The sequence below is a fragment of the Eubalaena glacialis genome, chromosome 8 (assembly GCF_028564815.1).
Source record: "Eubalaena glacialis isolate mEubGla1 chromosome 8, mEubGla1.1.hap2.+ XY, whole genome shotgun sequence".
Lineage (NCBI taxonomy): Eukaryota > Metazoa > Chordata > Mammalia > Artiodactyla > Balaenidae > Eubalaena > Eubalaena glacialis.
The window spans coordinates 80,651,940-80,675,475 of NC_083723.1; the positions used below are offsets into that span (position 1 = coordinate 80,651,940).

The following is a 23,536-nucleotide window of genomic DNA, read 5'->3' on the forward strand; positions in this document are numbered from 1 at the left end:
ATTTTGAACATTTTAACTTGAATGCTATTCACTTAACTAATCTGAACACTTTCTGCTTATGAGGTGCCAGGGCCAACAAGGAAGGCAGAAAATGGAAATCCCTGGTCATCTAAGTTCAACTTAACCTCGGCATATAGGTGGCCTGTAGATGGTAAGCAGAGGTGCCAGCCCTCAAAGGGACTAGACTGTGGAAGCATGGCCTGAGGATGGGCCAGAGAGAGAACGCAACTCTCCAAAGCCAAAGTCTACTGAGACCCTTGACAGGAGAAAATTCCAGATTAGTAAGAAAGCCCCAAGGAAGGCCCATCCATCCAGGGAAAAAGTATGGGCCGTTTCAAACTTCCAACTTAAATGTGTGAGGAGGTAAAATGGATACCCCTATCCCTCCTTAGTGTGGGTTATTTCTGTTCTGTTATACAATTAGAGAGATACAGAGAAGCTGCACCTCAAATACCTCCATGAAAATTGTATTATATTTCCAAGGAATTATTTTTAATTTTGTAAAGGGTGATAAACATACTGTGTTTATGTTTTTCTTTTTAAAAAGAGGCATTTTGAAGTAGGATAAGATGATGTGATGTCTGGGATAAGCTTTAAAATAATTCAACAAAGAATAAAAAAGAAAAAGGAAATGTTGCAAATCATTGATAATTGTTTATCTGAGTAATGAATCTTTGAGGCTTGTACTATTCCTACTATTGTACTATCCCTACTACTTTTATGTGTGTTTGAAATTCATCATGAAAAATAAAACGTATTCATGGAACAGACACCAAAAAAACTTGCCAGTGTGCCCAGGATATATTCCTTTGGTTTGAGTAACGTCAAAACATCTGAAACAAATTTCAACAAAACCTTCATGCCTAAAATCTCTGTGCTTTAACAGTCACTTTGTGAAAATTGATTAATCAGGTGATACTGTTATTAATGTAGGGAATTAGGAGAATGACAAATGAAGAAAAATGTGTCTTTGAAAGAAAAAATAGAGGCTGGGTACCAGGAAGCTGGTAAAGGCGGATGTAAAGTGCAGAAACTACATTGTGGGTTTCAGGAAGTTGGCAGAATGTCTTCTCAGAGGAGTTCTCTGATGGAAATAAAGTACCATGGATGGAAGACCAGCATATCTGGGCACTACTCTGGTCCTTGCCACTAACTTGTTGTCTGTCTTTGGGCATCTCATTTGTGTATTTATTCATCAAACATCTGAAACACCAAGGTGGGGAGAAAGACCCAAATGGCACCATCTAGTCCTGGGCTGCTCAGCATCTCTGGGAGAGGATGCTGACTAACCAAGCCCCATTTAGCGTGGTCCAGTGCTGAGTGTGCACTATGGAAGGCACGATGGGGTTGCTGAGGCCCCAGGGGAATGCAGAAGGATGAAGAAGAGAGTGGCATGTGTAAAAAGGGGAGACAGGGTATTGCAGGGGGAAGGAACTGCATGAACAAATTTATGGAAGCGTGATACAGATCTTCACGGATCTAACACGGCTGGAGCGCAGGGTGTTTTAGGGAGGTGCCAGGGGACACAGCTAGAGAAGTAGGTGAGGCTCAGATCCATATGACAATTCACTCAACACATAACTATTGAGTTCTTACTATGGACCAGGCAGTGTGCCAGGGATGGGATACAGCAGCGAGTAAGTTAGAGAAAAATACCCAACTTGGCAGAAATTACCTTGGTGCAGGTGAAGAAAAAGACCATAAAGGAGGAAAATGAAGATAAGAGTCTATCAACCAACAAGCTGACAAGTGCATTGTGGTATCGAAACACACCAGTGGGGGGAGGGGGGGGCAATGAGGGGTGGGGAGAAAGATAAGGAGTGTCAAGGGTGTTTGGTTTCAGTTTGAATATTTGAAACATGTTCTGAAGGAAGAGAGGAATGAGCTTTGCTGGTAGCTGGGGGAAAAACATTCTGGAAAGAGCTTTTAGGACCTCGCATACTAAGAGGGAAAACTTTGTCCTCACAGCTATGGAAACAATGGATTTTAATCCAAGGATCCAAACCATCAAATTTCAGTCTGTAAAGGACCATTTTCATAGTTCTATACAGCAGGTAGGTAGAGGAGGCTGGGAGACCAATTGGGAAACAATTCCAGAAAATTCCAGAAAAGACACTCTAAGGGTATAAATTAGAAGGAGTTGGGGAACGGGGGTGCAGTGCAAGAACATACAGAGAAGATCTCCAAGTTGGTAGGATCCCCGTGACACTGGCTGGGGAGGAGGAGGGAGGGGGGATGGAGGTTCCGATGACCCCTGTTCTGATTCTCACAGAGGGGAGGGCTATGGGGCAGGTTTGAGTTGGCCACCTACTAACCTTGCCCGATCCTTGGTCACATGTCTTACCACCAGGGACACAACTCTCACCAGGACAAGAAGGGCCAGTCCACACCCAGGGTTGCCAGCAGCCACCCTAGCACACGGAGGGTTACTCTTCCTACTCGTGGTCAGCATCTCTCCACGTCACACAGCATGGCCTCACTCCCTGGGGAAGGATGCACCCACACCACCAGCTGGACATCTTGCTTATTTTGAAAGGAACACCCTATCCTAAAAGGCACATGGCAATGAAAATTTCCAAGTAGAGGAGAATGCCACTGTGTCTGTGAATTACCAGAGCCACGTTTTGTTTGCTGGGGCAGGTTGCTGTACAGCCATTTGTATCCGTTCTGCTCCATTAGCCTAACTTGTTTTCAGATATAAATTAAAGCTGATGTCCCGAACCCACTGTGCTGCCTCTTCACACAAACACCCCCTTCCGTGGTGAATGAGTTAGTAGGTTTGGTAGATGCAGAAGATATTTCTTTGATTTAATATTCAAGCTAAACAAGAAAAACTGCCCACTGGAGCACAGAAATAATTATGCAGTATAATAGCGAGTGGTCCACGCAAAAGCCACATGCCTGGGGCAGGTCAAAGGTCTAACTGCTTCCTGATGTGGCATTTGCTGTTACACTTTCTGCATCAAAAAGCACTTGGCCACTGAGAAGATGCAGCAGGAATCCTCCTGCCCCTGGGCCATATGCAGGAGTGTTCAAAGCATAGGAATCACCCTGAGAGGCCTGCAGCCATCTGGGCAGGCAGGGCTGGTTAATATAAGGCCCCTCCATGGCTGTAATCGCCTAGGATGGCAGAAAGTTCTCTGTCCCCGACATCTTTCCAGACATCTGCCTGGTTACCACCATCACCACCACTGGTGACTTCATTAAGTTAAGGCAATGGCTCTTGACTAGGGGTCAACAGGACTGGCTACATATTTTGTTGGACCCAGGGCAAAGTGAAAATATGGGGCCCTTTGTCCAAAAAGTAGGGAAAAAGTGCAGTTGAACAAAAATATAACTTTTTTTCCTTCTTCTCTAGCCTCTACCTCAACTTGTTATGGTATTTTTAACTTGCTATTTAATGTCATGCTAAGTAAAGAAAACTTTAAAATTTAAAGTGTTCATGTGGGCCTTCCCTGGTGGCGCAGTGGTTGAGAATCTGCCTGCTAATGCAGGGGACACGGGTTCGAGCCCTGGTCTGGGAGGATCCCACATGCCGCGGAGCAACTAGGCCCGTGAGCCACAACTGCTGAGACTGCGCGTCTGGAGCCCATGCTCCACAACAAGAGTGGCCGCAATAGTGAGAGGCCCGCGCACCACGATGAAGAGTGGCCCCCGCTTGCCGCAACTAGAGGAAGCCCTCGCACAGAAACAAAGATCCAACACAGCCAATAAATAAATAAATAAATAATTAAAGGTGCTAATAATTTTTTAAAAAAAACAACTTTAAAGTGTTCATGTGAATTTCACTGTTCATCTTTACACAATGCAATGCTAGTTTTAAAGGCAAATAGAAGTGCATTTAACTAATACATGAAACCATCAAAATTACACAGCTTCCGTTTCATAGCTCATGCATGCATATGTATTTCATTCTTACCAGAATGGTGGAAATGTTGCACAAAATGAACTCAAATCGCTTCTTGATCACAGGCCTTCTACCAACGCTCTCTGCCTTTTGCTTACTGAGAATTAAGGAAAGAAAAAGGAACTACAGGCTGTCCTGTCTTTCCCTTTCCTTCTCTGTTATTGTGTCCAGGGTAAGTGGTGGCCTCATACAATTCATAATAACTGATCAGTGTTAGTTTCTTAGTTTTGACAGATGTATCATGGTTGTGTAAGATCATAACATCAGAGGGAAATAGGTTGGAGAACGTATATGGGACCTCTCTGTATTACCTTTGCAACTTATATGTAAATCTAAAATTATTCCAAGATAAAAAGCTTATTAAAAAGAGAAAAGACTTTTGTAGCACACACCTTGTCAAGAATTACTGGGTTAAAAAGGAAAAAAAGAAAGCATTTAAGGCATGACAGCAGCATTTATCTAACTTGCCTGATAAGCTTCACCTGGGATGAATTCCTATACCCATTTCTAGACAATTCTGATTTATTCGATCTGTAGTGGGTCCCAGGATTGGATTTTTTTTTTTAATTTTTATTGGAGTATAGTTGATTTACAATGTTGTTACTTTCTGCTGTACAGCAAGGTGAATCAGTTATACATAGACGTATATCAGGATGGGATTTTCAACAAGCACTCACGCTGAGAAGTCTTAGCAGACAAATTCGGGAAATATCGCATGAGAGTGCAGTGGAACTAGCGTAGTTTTAAGAGTCAGGCAAACTTGGGGCCACACTCCAGCTGTGTGGCCTTTTCTTACCAGATTTTTTTACTTACCAGCTACGTGACCTTTTAAGCACTGACTTAACTTCTTAGAAAATCAGTAGTAATAGGGCCTTACTGTAGTAACATTTAAATGACGTACCTACAAAAATACCTAGCACAGGGCTTGACACGCCATGAGTTATAATTGGCACAAACACCTTGTATTCTGATTTCTCCTTCTAAGGAGAACGTGAGGTTAATGAACTGTGACCATAGTTCTTTAAATAAGTTACACAAAGACCCATGCTTTTTTTCCAGAAGATAACTAACACCAAGAAAATAGGGGGTATAATCTCTTCAAGTGTCCCTTTATTTAGAGATTGTGCTTGCTCGTTCATTTTCTGGTAGACAATAGAGAGACAGTTGCCCTTCATCGTGCCAGATGACAAGAGAGTCAGACTGGACATTTCCACAGGCTTTTGCCCTGAGGGAAGGTCGCTTGCGCAAGCACAGCTGTGGCAGGAGCAGAACCCTCTGTGTGTCCTCCTTCCCCACCGGCCACCCTAGTGCAGGCCCCAGAACAGCTGGGGCACTGCAGGAAATCCCTCCTTTGACAGAGGCCAAGAAGCAGTGTGGGTAAAATATGAACACTGCTTAGCGCTATATTTCATGGGAAATAAAAAGACAGTAAAATCCTTTGGCTGCTTTTTGTCCCCGGATGTCCTGAAACTTCTGGTCTCTTTGTGATGGAAAGAATCGCCCCCTAATTGAGACAAGCCCTAAGATAATGTGCCACAAATTCTCTCACCCCTGATAAAATAATACATTAAATTTTTATCATGTCTGCACATCTTAGAAAAAAATCTTTCATGGTGCTGAGAAGAGGGACGTGTCGCAGGCATTGGCCAAGAAGCAAATGAGATGAAGAGGTAATGAAGATTTGAAGCTTAAGAGGTAACATCCAGGGGGCTTCCCTGGTGGCGCAGTGGTTGAGAATCTGCCTGCTAATGCAGGGGACACGGGTTCGAGCCCTGGTCTAGGAAGATCCCACATGCCGTGGAGCAACTAGGCCCGTGAGCCACAACTACTGAGCCTGCGCATCTGGAGCCTGTGCTCTGCAACAAGAGAGGCCGTGATAGTGAGAGGCCCGCGCACCGCGATGAAGAGTGGCCCCCACTTGCCACAACTAGAGGAAGCCCTCGCACAGAAACGAAGACCCAACACAGCCGAAAAATAAATAAATAAATAAATAAATAAATAAATTAAAAAAAAAAAGAGGTAACATCCATAAACAACAAGGTCCTACTATATAGCACAGGGACTATATTCAACATCCTGAGATAAACCACAATGTAAAAGAATATTAAATATATATATATATATCTCAATCACTTTGCTGTATAGCAGAAATTAACACAACATTGTAAATCAACTAGACTTCAATAAAAAAGTTTTTTAAATAAAAAATGTTTTTTAAAAAAGAGGCAGCACCTGGCACAAGGTCTTATAGAGAGGACACATGCAAGATCTGGGGGGAGACCAAAAGGGAAATGGAGGGTCATCCTTTATAGAAGGTTTCCCCTTCTACAGTAAGACCGCCCGCGATGCCGGGGCTATTCTAACCATCCTTTCGACACATATGTAATGGGGCCTACCTACCATATTCCAAGTCTCATGATAGATAGCCATTCATGACATTGTTCTCAGATGCCATCCAAGCCCAAGGAAATGTTAGATGGTAATGTAGTTTACACACACACACACACACACACACACACACACACACACACACAGACTAACCTATTGAGAGCAGCCAAAGCAAAAAGGGAGACTTTACTGGGAGACCCTAAGGGTTCCCAATGAAGGGCAATCAGGCTTCACAAGCGTCTGAAAATAGGAAGTGGAGAGTCACTCCGAATCAAGGAAGTGACTCGCCTGGCTCTCCAGGGATGGGCAGTCTCTGGTATCTGCTTCCCTCACCGTCTCTGATTCACGGCAAAATTCCCCCACCCCCTCGCTTTCCACCTCTCTGGACACATGGCTGAAAATGGTGGCCCCAAACTCCAGAGCTCTGCCTTCTCCAAGCTCCAGCCCAACCAAACAACCAGCCCACTTTCCAGTTCCTGGAGCAAGAGTCTACTGTGCCCAGCTTGGGTCATCAGTTGACCAGCCTTGTGGGGTCTCGTAAATTAAGCATGATCCACACTCACTATTCTTCATGTGGTATGGGAGGTCAGGACCAATTCTCCAAGAAAGGGGCTTGGTCTCAGTAGATACCTCAAAAGACATTTACTGCAGGTGAAAATGTTGTGCTGCTAAGTCAGAAATTTTTTCTAGCACCTTTGCCATCTTTTTCATATCTCCTCTGCTCATCAGTTCTGTGTTACACGCTAGGATGTTGGGATCTGGATGAGAAAGGAAATAAAGTGAAGGAAGATAGCAATGACAAACCATTTTAACTTTAAGATTATCTGCAAAACAGAGATATCCAGACTGCCTGCAATGTTTTTTCTCACTTCACGTGCTTGAAATCCATATTGCAGCAGAAACATCAGTCAATTCTGCAAGTTCCACTTATGGCACGGAGGAGGGGAAAGGTGCCTTTTCCCCAAGAGTGGCCCTCCAGGCCACAACTCACAGGCGGAAGGCACAAACAGGGGAGGCTATAAACTGCTCACAAAGCAAGAAAGACAGAGTGGAAAGGATAGGAATGAAAAAGGATCTGAGGGCAGGAAAGCTGGTTCAAATTAATGAGACAATGCGAGCCTTGACATTCTTGATGGATGTCAGTGGTTAAGTGCTAGCCGGACCTTCTGAGGTTACAACCTCCATTCAAACCTCAGCCTAGGATGGCAACCTGAAACCCAAGGCCATGGGCAGCGAGCATCTGTGAGCCCGGCACGGATTAGTGCCGTGGCCTTGGGAGGCCCCTCCAGGCGGCTGCTTCCTCCCTGTGTACCAATTACCCCCCAAGCCAGGTGTGCTCTGGGGGCAACAACAATACCAAGTAATTAAGACAAAATGTTCTTGGCTGTGTCTCAGGCATATTCCTTGTGACAAGAACAAAGGGTTAGTTGATGAACTAATTTTTGGTGGGGAAAGCAGCAGCATCTATTATTAAATGAATGCTTAGGATTTTTGTTTGTTTGTTTTTCAATAGCCCCATTATAATTTCAGTTCAGATACTCCAAAGCTCATGTTTCCTAATTTATTATCGCTTGCTGCAGTCCTCTGGGATCCAGTAATTGAATTTTACTGGCGTCATTACCATGTCCACAAACAAGCGAGTCTTCCTGAACTAAATCAGTCAAAGCCTGTTGGCTGGCCCACAGGAGATGTGCCCAGAGTGGGAGCTGATCTCAGCATAGAAAGGCGGGCATGTTTCCCTGGCCAGGGAGACTGGTTACTGCTGGGTGCCAGGGAGGCTGCATGTGGTCAGCTCTGAACATCTGCGGGAGCAGTAAGAGCAGAAGAAAAGAAAAACAGGAGGCTCCAAAGACCAGACCCCCCAAATAACCAGATTATTATCCCACTGCAGTCTAAAATAGATGAGCTTCTGACAGGCGGGATCTACATACTTGGTTGAGAACCAGGAAATTCCACAAGGAGATGGTGAAATTCCATCTTAAAAAAAAAAAAAAGCAGATCGACAGCCTACATCCTCTCCTTTTTACATCCAAAACAGGAAAATAAAAATCAAAACTTCAGATGCATTTTAGGGCTACATGGACACATGGTGATCATCTAAATAAATCCAGTCTCCTCATTTTACACAGGATGCTCAAAATAAAAAAAAATAAAAATAAAGAATTCTTATCTCAATGTGATATTTAAGATTTGTTTTAAAAAAATCCACGTCTTTCAAAGACTTATCTTCAAAAACTTAGGGCAGCAGGGAGGCGGAGTGCAACGAATACAGACAGTAATCAACTGCCACTTGATGCCTATAAGCCCCTGGGCAAGTCGCTGAACTCTAAGGCTTGATTGCTTCATCTGGAAAATGGGAATAATCATATTATTGGCTTCTCTGAGGACTGACATAATGCATACAAGATATCTCACAAAGCATCCGGCGCCCAGTCTTAGCGAAACATCATTCTACCTTGGCATTTGTTAAGGAAATAGATCACTTATCTTGAAAACACTGTACTACTAGGAAAATAAGTGGCTGAAAGGATAGGACTGTTCTGATGGACCTTCTCCTTCTCAAATAGTTCCCACTATATTTGAGAGCCCAGGAAAGGAGAAAGGCCCCTCAGGTGAGCACCACCAAATTTATGAAGGCATCAGGCAAAGACTTTGGGTAATTTTGTCTGGGTGGCTGAAATACACACCACTGGGAGTTTGCAAAAGCTATGCGGACTTAGGTGCTCTGACCCACAGATCATATTTCAACTCAGATACTGTCTGTGTCCTCAAAAACATGACTATCCTGATGCACAATGAGGGAATCCTACTACTTCTCCCCACAGGCTTCAGTCTCCCAGGTCCTGATTCTTTGTCAGAAGAAAAAAAGCAACTGCTCCACCATTTCCTCCCCTGTTTCCATGTCCCTTCCCTATATCCTTTAAGTAATAATCAAGAAAATACTCCCAACTAAATCAACCATCAACACGTTGAATTCTGTTAGGGGTTGAGTTGTGTCTCCCCCTTGACCCCAAAATTCAGACGTTGCACTCCTAACCCCCAGTACCTTAGAACAAGACGTTATCTAGAAATTGGGTCATCGCAGTTGTAATTACTATTAAGATGAGGTCATATGGAAGTAGGGTAGGCTTTTACTTCAATATGACTGGTGTCCTCATAAAAGGGGGAAATTTAGACACAGGCAGAATGTCACACGAAGATTAAGGCAGAGATCAGGCTGATGCATCTACAAGCTAAGGAAAACCCAAGATTGCCCGAAAACCACGAGCAGCTAGGAGATAGGTGTGGAGCTGATTTTCCCCACAGCCCTCAGAAGGAATCAACCCTGCTGACACCCTGATCTTGGACTTATAGTCTCCAGAACTCTGAGAAAATACATCTCTGTTGTTTAAGCCAGGCAGTCCATGGTACTTTGTTACAGCAGCCCTAGCAAACCAAAACACATGGCAACCACTTTGTTCCGGAAATAAAGCCTCTTTTATCTCCTTAACCTTGTTCCAGGACCACTGTGACCTGAGCACCTAGCGCCCTGCTACCCACACCCCCTTCTCCACAACAGCTTCAGGGAACAGGCTTGGTGGTGTCTGTGAACTCAGGTTCCAAAGCTTGCCTCTAAACTCCAGGCCAGGAAGCAGTTAGTACCATGCTGGGGTAGGGGGTTGGGGGGAGACAGCACCAGCATCATCCAAGGTCATATCCCTCACCCCTGGCCTCCCCTCATCGGATGGCAATCATAGCCTGAGAGATGATAACACAGATTATCCATGTTTTGCAGCCGTATTCAGCTCCCTTATAAGGAAAAACTATGCCCCTAGAACTCTTGCAAACTGGAGTAGCTATTATAAATCCGAGCTTGCAGATGAGAGACTGATGTCATCCTCTCTTTTCAGTAAAAATAGAAAAGAGTTAAAAGAGGAAAGAAAATGTAAGAAACCATCTCTAGCTCCCCACCCCCCTCTCTCTTATCAACACACACACACACACACACACACACACCACCTATACACACAAATTCTTTTCCACTAGCTTGTGTCTCCTTTTATGGATGTGTATTCACAAGAATACAGATACTAGTTTCTGTCCCCTGGGGTAATGATGATAAATATGCCAAGGTCAGCAGCTTCATCAGCCATGGAAGCTGCTCACTCTGGCAACTGCAGATAATCATTTACCTGGTGAGACTGGTTGCCTATACGTCAATTCATGCTTCACCATATCGCTGAAATGTCCCTTATCTCACAAAAACACTTGTCTTATTGTGTCTTTCTGGTGCACAAAGAAATTCATACATGATTGTTTTGCCTTGGATTTTTTTTAAAGTCTTAGTCATGATTTTGTGGGGGAAGAAGTTACTAAAAAACGGGCCTAGGTGGAAAATAACATCAGTGTGTTGACAAAAATATTCTGTTCCACATCCTAGAAAGCAAAAACTCAGGCTTCAGTAGATCCGAAAGATCTTCTATGGAAAATTCCTCCTAGCCTAACTCTCTTCTAATAGGACTAATGCTTAAAATTTAAAAAAAAAAAAAAAAAAAATCCACTGGCTTTTATTGAGAAGCTACTATGTGAAATGCACCATGTTAGATGATAGGAATACCAACATAAATAAGACACAATTCCAGATTTATTCTAAGCAACATGAAATCTGTACATAGTACACAAAGGAAAGAAATGTATGTTAAATTTCCCAAATGTTCATTTTTTAAGAACTATGTTCCTATATTAAAGGTAGAAAAAGTAGAATCATATGGTACCCCGAGTCAAATATACCATCTTACAGCACCCATCAGTTTTCAACCATTGCTATATAAATGGACATTTGGATGGAATTACAGCTATTAAATGACTTGCCCTGATACACGAGTGTACATGACTTACGTGAACAGTCTGGCATGTGTGTCTCAGTGGGAAAGGTTGAATAGCTGCCTGGCAGCACTCATTAATAAGCAGGTAGCCAGGAACTCTACGTTAAGCTCGCCAGGCTCTGTGGAGACACAAAGAGAAATGCAAGATGGGATTTTTGTCCTAAGGGAGCTCACAAACCAGTGGAGAGAACTAACCTCACAGCATAAGACAGTGACCCATCCATGTCAAGACAGAAGGAAGCGTTTGTGGCTGTGAGATGGACTACATGTCTCTCATTAAATATTTACAGATGAATAATGTAACTCTGGGTATTGTCCTTGAAGTATAGTACAGATTAAGAAAAATGGGCACAAATAAAGGCCAAACTACTTACAGATGATTTTTAAAGTGTTGTATTAGGGAAAAAAAGACATGTTTACAGTGAACCTTAAGAACAATCCCCTGATGTCTTATCAGTTGTCCTGTGTGCATGCAAGGCCCCAGAGTGTCAGGATTGACAGCTAGGACTTGAGCCAGCCTGGCTTCCAATCAAGACTCAAACACCTCCCCACTCAGGGATCTTGGTCTGAATATATAACTTCTCTGTGCCTCCATCTCTTTATCTCTAATGAGAGGGTAGTAATGGTACCTACCTCAGAGAGTTACTGTGAGGACTGAATGAATCAGTGTAGGGAAAGCTCTTAAAACAGTGCCTGAAACAAAACTAAATGCCCTCTGTCCCCAAATAGTCAATACTTGAGTCTTACATACTCACTTTATGCAACACTTACTTTAAATCTTTACATACAGTAAATAATACAGATATAAAACCATATAGCACAGGGAGATCAGCTTGGTGCTTTGTGACCACCTAGAGGGGTGGGATAGGGAGGGTGGGAGGGAGATGCAAGAGGGAGGGGATATGGGGATATATGTATATGTATAGCTGATTCACTTTGTTATAAAGCAGAAACTAACACACCATTGTAAGGCGATTATACTTCAATAAAGATGTTAAAAAAAAAAAAGATTTAGACAGGAGAGCCTGGAAGGCAAAAAAAGGAGAGTGCATTGCATCTTAAACCAGACAGCTGCTGGATACTGGAGTTAGCTCTTAGAAAAGAGCTCAGTGAAAATAACCGAAGAGGGAATACTAAGTGCCTTTTGGATCTTGCCTAGTTGCTGTTACTGTGTAGCACTTTGGAAGAAAAATATTGTGTAAATTTACTAAATAAATAAAGCTTTGGCAATGTAAAAAAAAACAAAGATAAAAATCTCAAATAGAGCATCTCCCTTCTGTAAGATATTCCATGTTGCCAGTTAATAATAGGCAATAATAAAACTAAGTATTTTTATTTTCTCTGTGACAATGAGCTATTTTTTGTCTATCTAAAATTTTGAGATCTGGTGATTATTACACAGTATCAGGTTTGCACAGTTCTTGCCAGGAGTGGGGCATCTGTGGATTATTCCACTAAACAAGAATCCTACTGTATCTAATTCTTTGTGTTCCTCCTCCACCAGTTTGGTTTCAGGTTAAGTATTTGTTTAGAGTTCAATGTGAACAATAGAAAGGCATTGGCTTTTACAAGACAGGGCTTCTTCCTAAGCAAATGAAGTATATAGTAAAATGTCTAATTGAGAATTCATGATACCATGATTGATGACGTTCTCAAGTTGACACTGAAAGCCCCAAACATAGGGCTTTAAAAAGTACACAACTCTTCACTCTCCTTCACTTGAACTCTTTCAGATACTACCTGCATGTAATCCAATTCATAGAGCTGTTCATTACAAAAGGAATTTCACATTAATTTTATTTGGAAAGGAGTCTCCATGTTTTATATAATGTTGGGGGGTTAAGAGTTAAGTAAAAATAAAACATATTCCTGGGTGCTAATTTGTATTATATTAACATAAATTATTACACAAACTTAAGAACATCCAGGTGTATAAAATCTCCAAAAACACAGTCTGTCAAATCAAGGAAATTTCTTATTTACTACACATAATAAATGCTTCTGAAAATAAACACTTTAAAAAATCAAGGTTAAACATGCCGTTTGACAAATAAATCTGCATATGACTGAATAAATTTGAAGTCTGTGGTACACTAATAGCAACAAGAAAATCCAAACTCAGCTCAAGTACTGACTTAGTTGATTCAGTTCCTCACTGGTATAGCCTAACAGAAGAAGAGTTGTATCCACTTCTGGGCATAAATACTATTTGTCTCGGTCTTGCATATTCTTCTGACATGATGTCTAGCATTCATTTATAAGACTTATAAAGCTCAGAAGAAAAAAGCGTGATAAAACAGCCTATTGTTTAAATATAAAGCAATCAATAAAACTAGACTCAGTGCCTAGATGTTGAAACAATTAGACAGAGACTTTACTACAACTAAGAATTAACATATTAAAAGATCTAGTGGAAAGTTACACAACATGCATGAACAGATATGGAATTTCAACAGAGAGGAACATTTTTAAAAAGAAACCAGGGCTTCCCTGGTGGAGCAGTGGTTAAGAATGTAGGAGACACGGGTTCGAGCCCTGGTCCGGGAAGATCCCACGTGCCATGGAGCAACTAAGCCCATGTGCCACAACTACTGAAGCCCGTATGCCCTAGAGCCCGTGCCCTGCAACAAGAGAAGCCACCTCAATGAGAAGCCTGCACACCACAATGAAGAGTAGCCCCGCTCGCCGCAACTAGAGAAAGCCCGTGTGCAGCAATGAAGACCCAGTGCAGACAAAAATACATACATACATACATACATTAATTAATTAATTAATTTAAAAAAGCATTTATTAAAAAAACAAAAAAAGAAACCAAAAAAAAGCTAGGGAAAAAAAAGGTATCAGGGATGAGTAATGCCTTGAAGGGCTAATTAGCAGACTAGAACGAGTTGGAAAAAGATTAGTAAACTTAAGGATAGGCCAATAGAGATTATCTAAACTGAATTACAAAGATTTTAAATGTGTAAAAGAAAAAGGAGTACAGAATATCCAAGAGGTACATAGGACAATAACAAGTGGTCTAACATACACGTAATTAGATGTCCAGGTAAAAGAGAGAAGGAAACCAGAGCAGAAGAAATATTTGAAAAACTGTTTCAAATGGCTAAGAATTTCCTAAAACTACTGAAAGACAACCACAGATGCAAGAAGCTCAAAGAGACCTAAGCAGTTTGAACAATGTTTAAAACACATGGACACATCACAAGCAAACTGCTGAAAGACAACTTAAAGAGAAAAATCTTGAATGCAGCTAGAACAAAGACAGACATTATATAGAGAAACCAATGTAATTAGAGCAGACCCCTTGCCAAAAGCTAAGCAAGCTAGAAGACAATAGAGAAACATTTCTAAAGTACTGAAAGAAAAAAAAGTCAATGAAGAAATCTCTACACCCCCAAAGAAATATCTCAGAAAATAAAGACATTTTCTGAAAACAAAAGACAAAATAATTCACTGCCAACAGAACTACAAGAAATGTTAAAGGAAGTTCTTCAGGCAGAAGAAACTGGGACTTACTCTCATAATTATAGAGCACCAGAAATGATTTTTTTAAATGAGAATATATGTATGTATTATAACATATATGTTATATATAAGTACATATATTATTTTATATAAACATATATATAATTTCCCCCAAAGAAAACTGAACTGGTTATATTTTTAGCAAGGATAAAGAGAGACATTACATAATACAAAGGGTTTGTTAGATAATAAGATAAAACAATCCAAAATAGAGCTTCAAAATACACAAAAACAACTGAGATAACTGAAAGGTGAAACAGACAAATCCACATTATATTGGAGACTTCAACATTTCTTTCTCAGTAATAGAGCAGATAGACAAAAGAATCAACAATGAAATAGAAGAGCTGAACAATACTATCAACCAGCCGTATTTACATTTATTAGACACTTTACATAAAATAGCAGAATATATATTCTTTTCATGTGCACATGGAACGTTTATCAATATAGAAAATATTCTGGGCCATAAAACAAATTTTGACAAGTGTAAAAGAATTGAAATCTCTGACCACAAAGGAATCAAACTAGAAATCAACAACAGAATGATATCTGGAAAATCTCCAAATATTTGGAAATTAAACAACACACTTCTCAGGGGAAACCATAATGAAAATCAGAAAATATTTTCAGTTGAATCAAAATTGAAATACAACATAACAAAATTTGTGGGGAAATTGATAGCCTTTATAGTACTAAATGACTGTATTAGTAGAAAAAAAAAAAGGTCACAATGATCTAAAGTTTTTACATTAAGAAACTAGAAAAAGAAGAGATTCAAAGCAAGGAGAAAGTTGAGAATGATGATGAAGATAAGAGCATAAATCAATAAAACTGAAAAACAACAGTCAATGACATCAATAAAGTTAATGACATCCAAAGCTGACTCTTGTAAAGATCAATAAAATTGACAAACCTTTAGCCAAACCGAAAAGAAGAGAGAAGACACAAATTTCCAATATCCAAAATGAAATAGGGGACATCACTATAGATTCTACTGATATTAAACGAATAATAAGAGAATAGTCTAAACAGCTTTATGCCAATAAATTTGATAATTTTGATGAGATGGGCAAATTCCTTGAAAGACATAAATTACCAAAGCTTATTCAATAATATTAGATAATCTGAAGAGTCCTATATCTATTTAAGAAATTTAATTCATAGTTAAAAACCTTCCCACAAAGAAAACTTCAGGCAAAGAAGTGAACCACCAACATTTAAGGAAGAAATAATGCATATTCTATACAAGCTCTTCCGGAAAATAGAAATGGAAGAAACAGTGCTCACTTTATGGAGCTAGCATTGCTCTGGCACCAAAACCAGACATAGACATTACAAGAAAAGAAAACTAGAGACAAATATGCATTATGAACATAAATGAAAAAATTCTTCTTCACAAAATATGGAGAAGTTGAAACTAGCAATACATAAAAATGATAACATATCATGACTAAGTGGGATTCATCCTAGAAATTTGTGATTGGTTCAACACTCAAAATATCAATCAATGTTAATTCACCATATCCACAAACTAAAAAGGAAAATAATATGATCATTTCAATAATGCAGAAAAAGCAACTGACAAAACTCAACATACTTTCATGATAAAAACTCTCAGCAAACTAACTTCCTCATTCTGATAAAGGGAATCTGTTAATATACAAAATCTTGAGCTGACATCATACTTAATGTCAATGATTGACTGTTTTCTCCCTAAGATTAGCAATGAGTCAAGAAAACCTTATCTCACCACCTCTATTCAACATTTGGTTGCTGCTTCTAACCCGCACCATAAGGCAAGAGAAAGTTATAAAAGGCAAAAGTAAAACTATCCTTTATCACAGATAATATGACGACATACATAAAATATCCAAAAGAACCTACTAAAAAGCTATTAGAACTAAGTAAGTTTAGCAAGTTCACAAGACACGTGGTCAATGTTTAAAAACCAATTTTATTTCTATATGCTAGAAATGGACACTTGGGAACTGAAGTTTTTAAAAAGTACCATTTACAAAAGTATCAAAAATGTGAAATACTTAGAGATGGAGCTGACAATATAGGTGCAAGGTTTGCAGGCTGAAATTATAAAACATTTGTTAGAGAAATTTAAAAGAACTAAATGAATTGAGAGATATACTGTATTCACAGACCAAGAGTCAGTATTAAGATGTCAATTATCACCAGCTGATCTATAAATTTAAGGCAATCCAAATCAAAATCCCACCAGGCTTTTAAACTTTTTTTGGTTGCAATAACAAGCTGATTCTAAAATTTTTATGGAAAATTTAAAAAGCTAAACAGCCAAAATCAACTTTGATAAAGGAGAAAATTTGGATGATTCACACAACTTGATTTCGAGAAAATTTGGTATTGGCACAAAGACAGACATATAGATCAATGGATCAGAATAGAGTTTCAAGAAACAGACCCACACATAGGGTCAATAGATTGTTTTCAACAAAGTTGCAGAGATTTTTCAATGGAGAAAGTATTGTTTCTTCAACAAAAGTTGCTGGACCAGTAGATATACCTATGCAAAAAAAAAAAGTTAACTTTGCTGGATTCATACCTCACGCCATATAAAAAATCAATATGAAATGGATTATAGTCCTAAATGTAAAGAAAAATACCGCTAGGAAAATGAAAAGGTAAACCACAGACTGGGAGAAAATATTTGCATAACATATATTTGACAAGGGACTTGTATCCAAAACACATAAAATATTCTTATAACCTCATAAGAATACAAAGAACCCAATAAAAACCAAAATATTTGAACAAACACTTCACCAAAGATACACAAGTGGCAAATACTTACATGAAAAGATTCTCAATATCATCAGTCATTAGGGAAATACAAATTAAACCAAATAAAATAATACTACACACCTAATAGAATGTCTTTATTGAAACAGGGAAAAACCAAGTGCTGGCAAGTGTGTAAAACAATGTGAAATTTCATATATTGCTGGTGGGAATGCAAAACGGTAGGGCAACTTTGGAAAACAGTTTGGCAGTTTCTTATAAAGTTAAAGACACACTTACCAAACATCCTAACCAAACATCCTAGCAATCCCACTCCTAGGAATCTACTAAAGAGAAATGAAACACATTTCCATACAAAGACTTGTATGCAAACGTTTTAGCTGCTTTGTTCATAACAGCACCAAATGAAAACAACTCAAATATCCATTAACTGGCGAATAGATAAACAAAGTGTTGTACATCCACACAATGGAATACTACTCAGCAGCGGAAAGGAATGAACTTCTGATTCACACAATAAAATGGATGAATCTTAAAGCATTTTGATGAGGGGAAAAGGCAGACACAAAATGCAACATACTGTATGATTGCATATATATGCAATTCTAGAACAGGCAAAACTATAGGGACAGAAATCAAATCTGTAATTGCCCATGGCTGGAGTCAGGGGGAAGGGGATTGACTACAAAGGAACTTTTTGTGGTGATGGAAATGCTTTATATCTTGATTGGGGTGGTAGCTACATGACTGTATGCATTTGTGAAAACTAATGGAACTGTACACTCAAAAAGGGTAAATTGAACTCTACGTAAATTATACCTCAATAAACCTTACTTTAAAAAAAAGAAAACAAAATTGAAAAATGGAAAGAGAGGGAAAGAAAGAAAAAAAGAGAGAATAACATGACAACTAAATGCAATGCATGATTCTACATTGATCCAAGGGGATAATAGCTAAGAAGGGCATTATTATGACAATTGACAAATTTTGAATATGGAATGTAGATTTGACAATAGCATTTTATTAGCGTTAAATTTTCTGATCTTGATAATTGTACTATGGTTATAATGAGTGACACCAACAAGGTATAAGAAAGAACAGCCTAAGCAGAATTAAGCACAAGGCAAAAACAAACAGAAATTGGTGTGTGTGTGTGTGTGTGTGTGTGTCCAGCAATCACAATAGAAATAGAAAAAGCATACAACCAAACAAGGTGTGTGAAGGCACTAAGAGCACATAAATGAGATCTTCCAAGAAGCAAACTATATTCTTCTCAGAGCGAGTCACCCTTTTCCTTGGCACAAAGAGTGTCAGAAAGTCTTTCAAAAGAGACGGGAAGCAGAGGTCAACACCTTCTGAAAAGTGGTTCCAGAGCAGGTGGGGTCAGGGATATACTTAGCCCAGGGATGTACTTAGTCCTTCTTTCTTTGTGGAGCCCTTCCTGAGAATTGGGGAAGTAGTAAGTGTGCAAAGGTAAGAAAAGACACACAAGTAGGTACAGTTTAAATGTATGATAAGCAGTCCCAAAGAAGAAATATAGAGATTCTGCACATGTAGCAAGGGAGCAAAACACTTCAGAGAGAATAACTAGAAAATATCAAACTAAAATTGTTTTAAAAGAAACCCTTCCCACTTCCAGCCTCAACACACACACCCAAAGCCACCATCATCAACAATACAACCACATGATGTGGTTACCATTTAAAAGACAAAAGATTGCTAAAAATAAAACTACTATATGATCCAGCTACCCACTTCTGAGTATTTATTCAAAGAAAACAAAAACAGTAACTTGAAAAGATACCTGCACCCCCAATATTCATGGCAGCATTATTTACAGTAGCCAAGATATGGAAACAACCTAAGTCTCCATCGACAGATTAATGGATAAAGAAGATGTGGTATATATATATATATATATATATATATATATATATATATACAATGGAATATTACTTAGACATAAAAAGAAGGGAATCTTCTTAGTGCCACATTTTTTGCATTTTCCTGCTTTTTGTTGGAGATTTTGCTGTTTAAAAGGGCTCCCAAGCACAGTGCAAAAGTCTTGGCTAGTGTCCCTAAGTGCAGAAAGGCTGTGACGTGTCTTAGGGGGAAAACACGCAAGTTAGATACACTTCCTTCAGGCATGAGTTATGGTGCTGTTGGGCATGAGTTCAATGTTAATAAGTTAATGATATATATATTAAATAAGGTGTCTTTAAACAGAAACACACATAAAATAAGGGTATATATTGATAGGTTGATGAAAATGTTGTGACCAGAGGCTCATAGGAACCTAACCCTGAATTTCTCCTGGGAGCAATGGTTCAGTATTTGCTAATTCAATGTTTGCTGTGACCTTATACAACATAACTTCTGTGAATAAGGAGAACTGACTGTTAGAAGGACACATATCCAACTCACAGTGGTAGTTACTTTAGAAGACAGAGTGTGGGGAAGGAAATCAGGGGTTTTGTCAATAAAGACATTTATTAAGGCTGAAAAAAAAATTGCAAAATGTTAACTGTCATTGAGTGGTGCTAATATGGGTGTTTGTTATTATTTGCACTCAGTTTAATTTCCTAAAATAAAAATCCTTAGAAAGACACCACAATTGAGAAAGAAAGGAATAAGAGGGTGGTCACCATTAAAAGTATGTCTGCACATGCTACAGTGTACATATACTAAGAGTTAAGTATACAGTCAGCTGCAGGGTAAGCATTACTTCATCAAAAACTGTAACTTGGAAAGGTGAATAATTGCTACTTGGCTACAGCTGGTCTTAACATACAACAGTGCTGCCTGTCTCAGCATTAACTATGGCACAGAGCTAGCATTTCTAAAACTTTGGTGAGTTTGAAAGAAATGTTATGAAGTTACACAGCCAGGAGATGCTGTTGCTTGCAATGTTGGCACATGACAATTTATTTGTCTAGTATCCGATGCCAGTTCACAGCCAAATTACAAAGCCACGTTTCTGTGTCCCTACGGAATCACATTGCCTGGAGCTTAAAATCTCTCAAACATATGTAATGGGATATTTTGGTAGTCTGCCTCAAGATAAAGCAACCAGGTTTCAGGAAGCTACATTTTTTCCTAATTATTTCAGTAGTCAATAAAAGTAAGCATAATCTCCAAAAACTTCAGTCTCCCGTGCAAAATGAAAAGAACACTATTTGCCACATGATTGAGAAGGATGAAGTGACCTGAAATCCCTAGGAAAAAAGCACTTGTGTGTGCCAAGTATCCTTCTGAGTAAACTAAGGGTAAAAGGACACTTGGAAATGCTATCACTAAGTTAACGGGAAGAGGGGCCCTATGTAAGCAAGACCATTTACGCAGCTTTAGTTCCGATCTAAAGGATGAATTAACTTATGCCAACAGTTTACTAAACATAGGAAAGTTTGTTCAAGTACTAGCATATTCACTTCTTTTTTTTAAGTAATGAGAAAGTATTTCAAGAGCTATCCTTCCACACTAAATTATAGAAGAGCCTCAATTAAACAAAACAAGGGGAAGGGAGAGTCACTGTAATCTCATTATATGAATCTTCTAATTGGTTAGGGCAGAATGCCTTGTCTGTGAAACTTCTAAAATGTATCATACAACTGTCATCCTGCACACAGAATACTGCTACCAATAATACATCTAATATTTATTGAACACTTGCCCTGTAACCGGTGCTAACGCTTTTTACCCATTTATTCCTTAAAATTGCACTATGGAGTCAGGACCCAGGATTCCCATTTTAACTGCTGCAGAAACTAAGGCACAAAGAGATTAAGTAAATGGAAAGAATGCAATCTCAGACGACTTAAAATTCTTTCACCACTTCTTTAAAATCATTCTGAACTTTAGTGATGTTATAATTCTCTGAGCTGATGAAGATATGAGGCTGGGTAGGAATCTGTCTTCATCCCGGGTCATGGTCTGGAATTTTGAATACATTTCTGGCATGAGAATGCTTCATTATCACTTATCCCCAACTCTCAGAGGCAAAGGGGGGAGTGCTTAAGTACAAATACCAGGTAATCCAGTGTCTATTGTAATAGTTTCTTAATATACAGTAGCTGCCCATGTTACTGTACTTCTGGTGAAAACCAGGTGTTTGGCAAATCAGTGAAGGTGGTCTGATCACATGCTAATTATTACCTGGCAGCATCACAAAATGATCTGCCCTCATGAAAGCAATAATCTTACTGGCTGAGCCGAGGACCCCAACACATTCCAGACTGTGTCAATGGCTCTTTAATTGAACACTCCTACCTCTTACAAAGTTTATTCTTTTTTTCTTTAGGAATTTTGTTTTTCATGCACTTCGTAATGGCAAAGATGGCCTCCAGTTCAAGGCAATTCCTTCTCATTGACCATGAGAGTCAAAGGGCTTGACTTCTAATTCAGTGTCCTTTAAACAGCTGAATCCTGCTGAGACCCATCATTTTGCTGTCACTGGTGTTTTAACAGCATTTTCACACCACGGCTGACCACCTGCTTTTAGAGTCATCTCATTGTTTCTTTGGCTAGAAAGTCACACAGCATTTCTTAAAAATTAAGTCCACACTCTACTGTGGAAATGGAAATTAAAAGACAATGAAAGAGGAAAGACTTGCAGCTTATGTTTCATTTCCATTGATGAAAACTGCTGTAGAAAAATGCAGTGTACCATTATGAAAGGGTATAAAATATTTGGAAACTCCAACAAGAAAACATCTCCATTAGTAAGTGGGTTTATTGACATAACTGAACATAACAATGTATAACATTTATTCATTTCCCACTGAAAGACTTTCCAGTGAAAGTGTTTTTACATGGATTTAGGCATTAAGCATTTTCAGTGATTTTTGCAGTTGAAAGGGTAGGTGGTGGGAAGAACCAGAGGTCTTTTTCAGACTTTCAATGGGACTCACTTTATTACACTACTGTGTAAAAGCAAGAGCTAAGAAATGCAATTGCTCTCCGAATGAAAAAGCTAGGAGCACAAAAGGTGCAAGATAACCAAAAGGTTGCAAATAAGAGCAAACAACTACACTTCTCCCAAGTACCAATACGCTTGGAATCTGAAGCAAGCCCTGGCAGCAAACTAAGAATAACAGTCTATTTCCTGTGGTTTATTAAGTTTGGACCCCACAGATAAGACTGCCAGAAAAACAGCTGTACTTTAAGTGGTCTGGACATTTACTCATCTGAACATAAACAAAGGTTAGCTCATTTAAATCCCTGTGTCCCTACTCAGCTGTTGGGACAACGGCAGGCCTGGCTCAATGGAGGCCAAACATAAAAGGAGTGGAATGGGGTTGAAGGATCCCTGGACTATGATAGATTCCCTGAGTCTTCAGGACCCTCGGGGGCTTAAGGCCCTAAACAGAAGATTCACTGTTAGCCTTAGCACCTTTGCAGTGGCCTCCCCAGCACCCCACTGCCAATGAATCTATAACCACGGTGAATACAACCATCCTGTACATCTTCCAAGTGACTGCGTTTTTAGACCACACACAAAATTATTAATGTAAACCAAAGCACTACATTTAGTGATAAACATCTACTTCATAAATATCAGGGAATGAAAGTATCCCAAATAGCTGAAAACAACTGAACAAATAAAGGAGCCTAACCCTAAGTTTAAAACAAAAACCTTTAAAAGAAATACTGCAAGTATTAACTAAAAGAAAAGATTTAATAACATGGAAAAAAACACTGGGTAATGGAGGGATTCATTTGCAAAATATATAATTATTTCACAGTGAGGTTTAAGTACTCATAAGCTTCTGGTTTTAGTAGAAACACACAACCACCGATGTACATTTTTTCACATTTTCCCCCTCTACTCTTTCATATAAAGACAATAACATGATCAAACATGATACTATCAATTGCAAGTCACCGTTTGCTCACTTCCTATTAGGAATTTACCTTGATCACTTAACTGTGCAACTCAAGAGAAGTAGGGCACAGTCGACTGCGTGTCACTGATAAAAACGTGAGAAGTACCACATCACATTTATTCCAATCTGGACAGGTTGTCAGAGATGTGGTTAGTGAACTAGAACACCGGCATTCCCTATGGGGTCATCGGTTATGT

At 39.3% G+C, this 23,536-nt stretch overlaps 1 protein-coding gene across 1 annotated transcript in view; it reads right to left on the reverse strand.

Moving 5' to 3' along the window:
- Window positions 1–23,536, reverse strand: part of TRIL (TLR4 interactor with leucine rich repeats) — an 85,614-nt gene that overhangs the window by 58,140 nt on the left and 3,938 nt on the right. The window contains exon 2 of the mRNA XM_061198627.1: window positions 11,174–11,279. The gene's annotated coding sequence lies outside the window, so the exon portion shown is untranslated. The remainder of the gene's footprint in view (window positions 1–11,173; window positions 11,280–23,536) is intronic.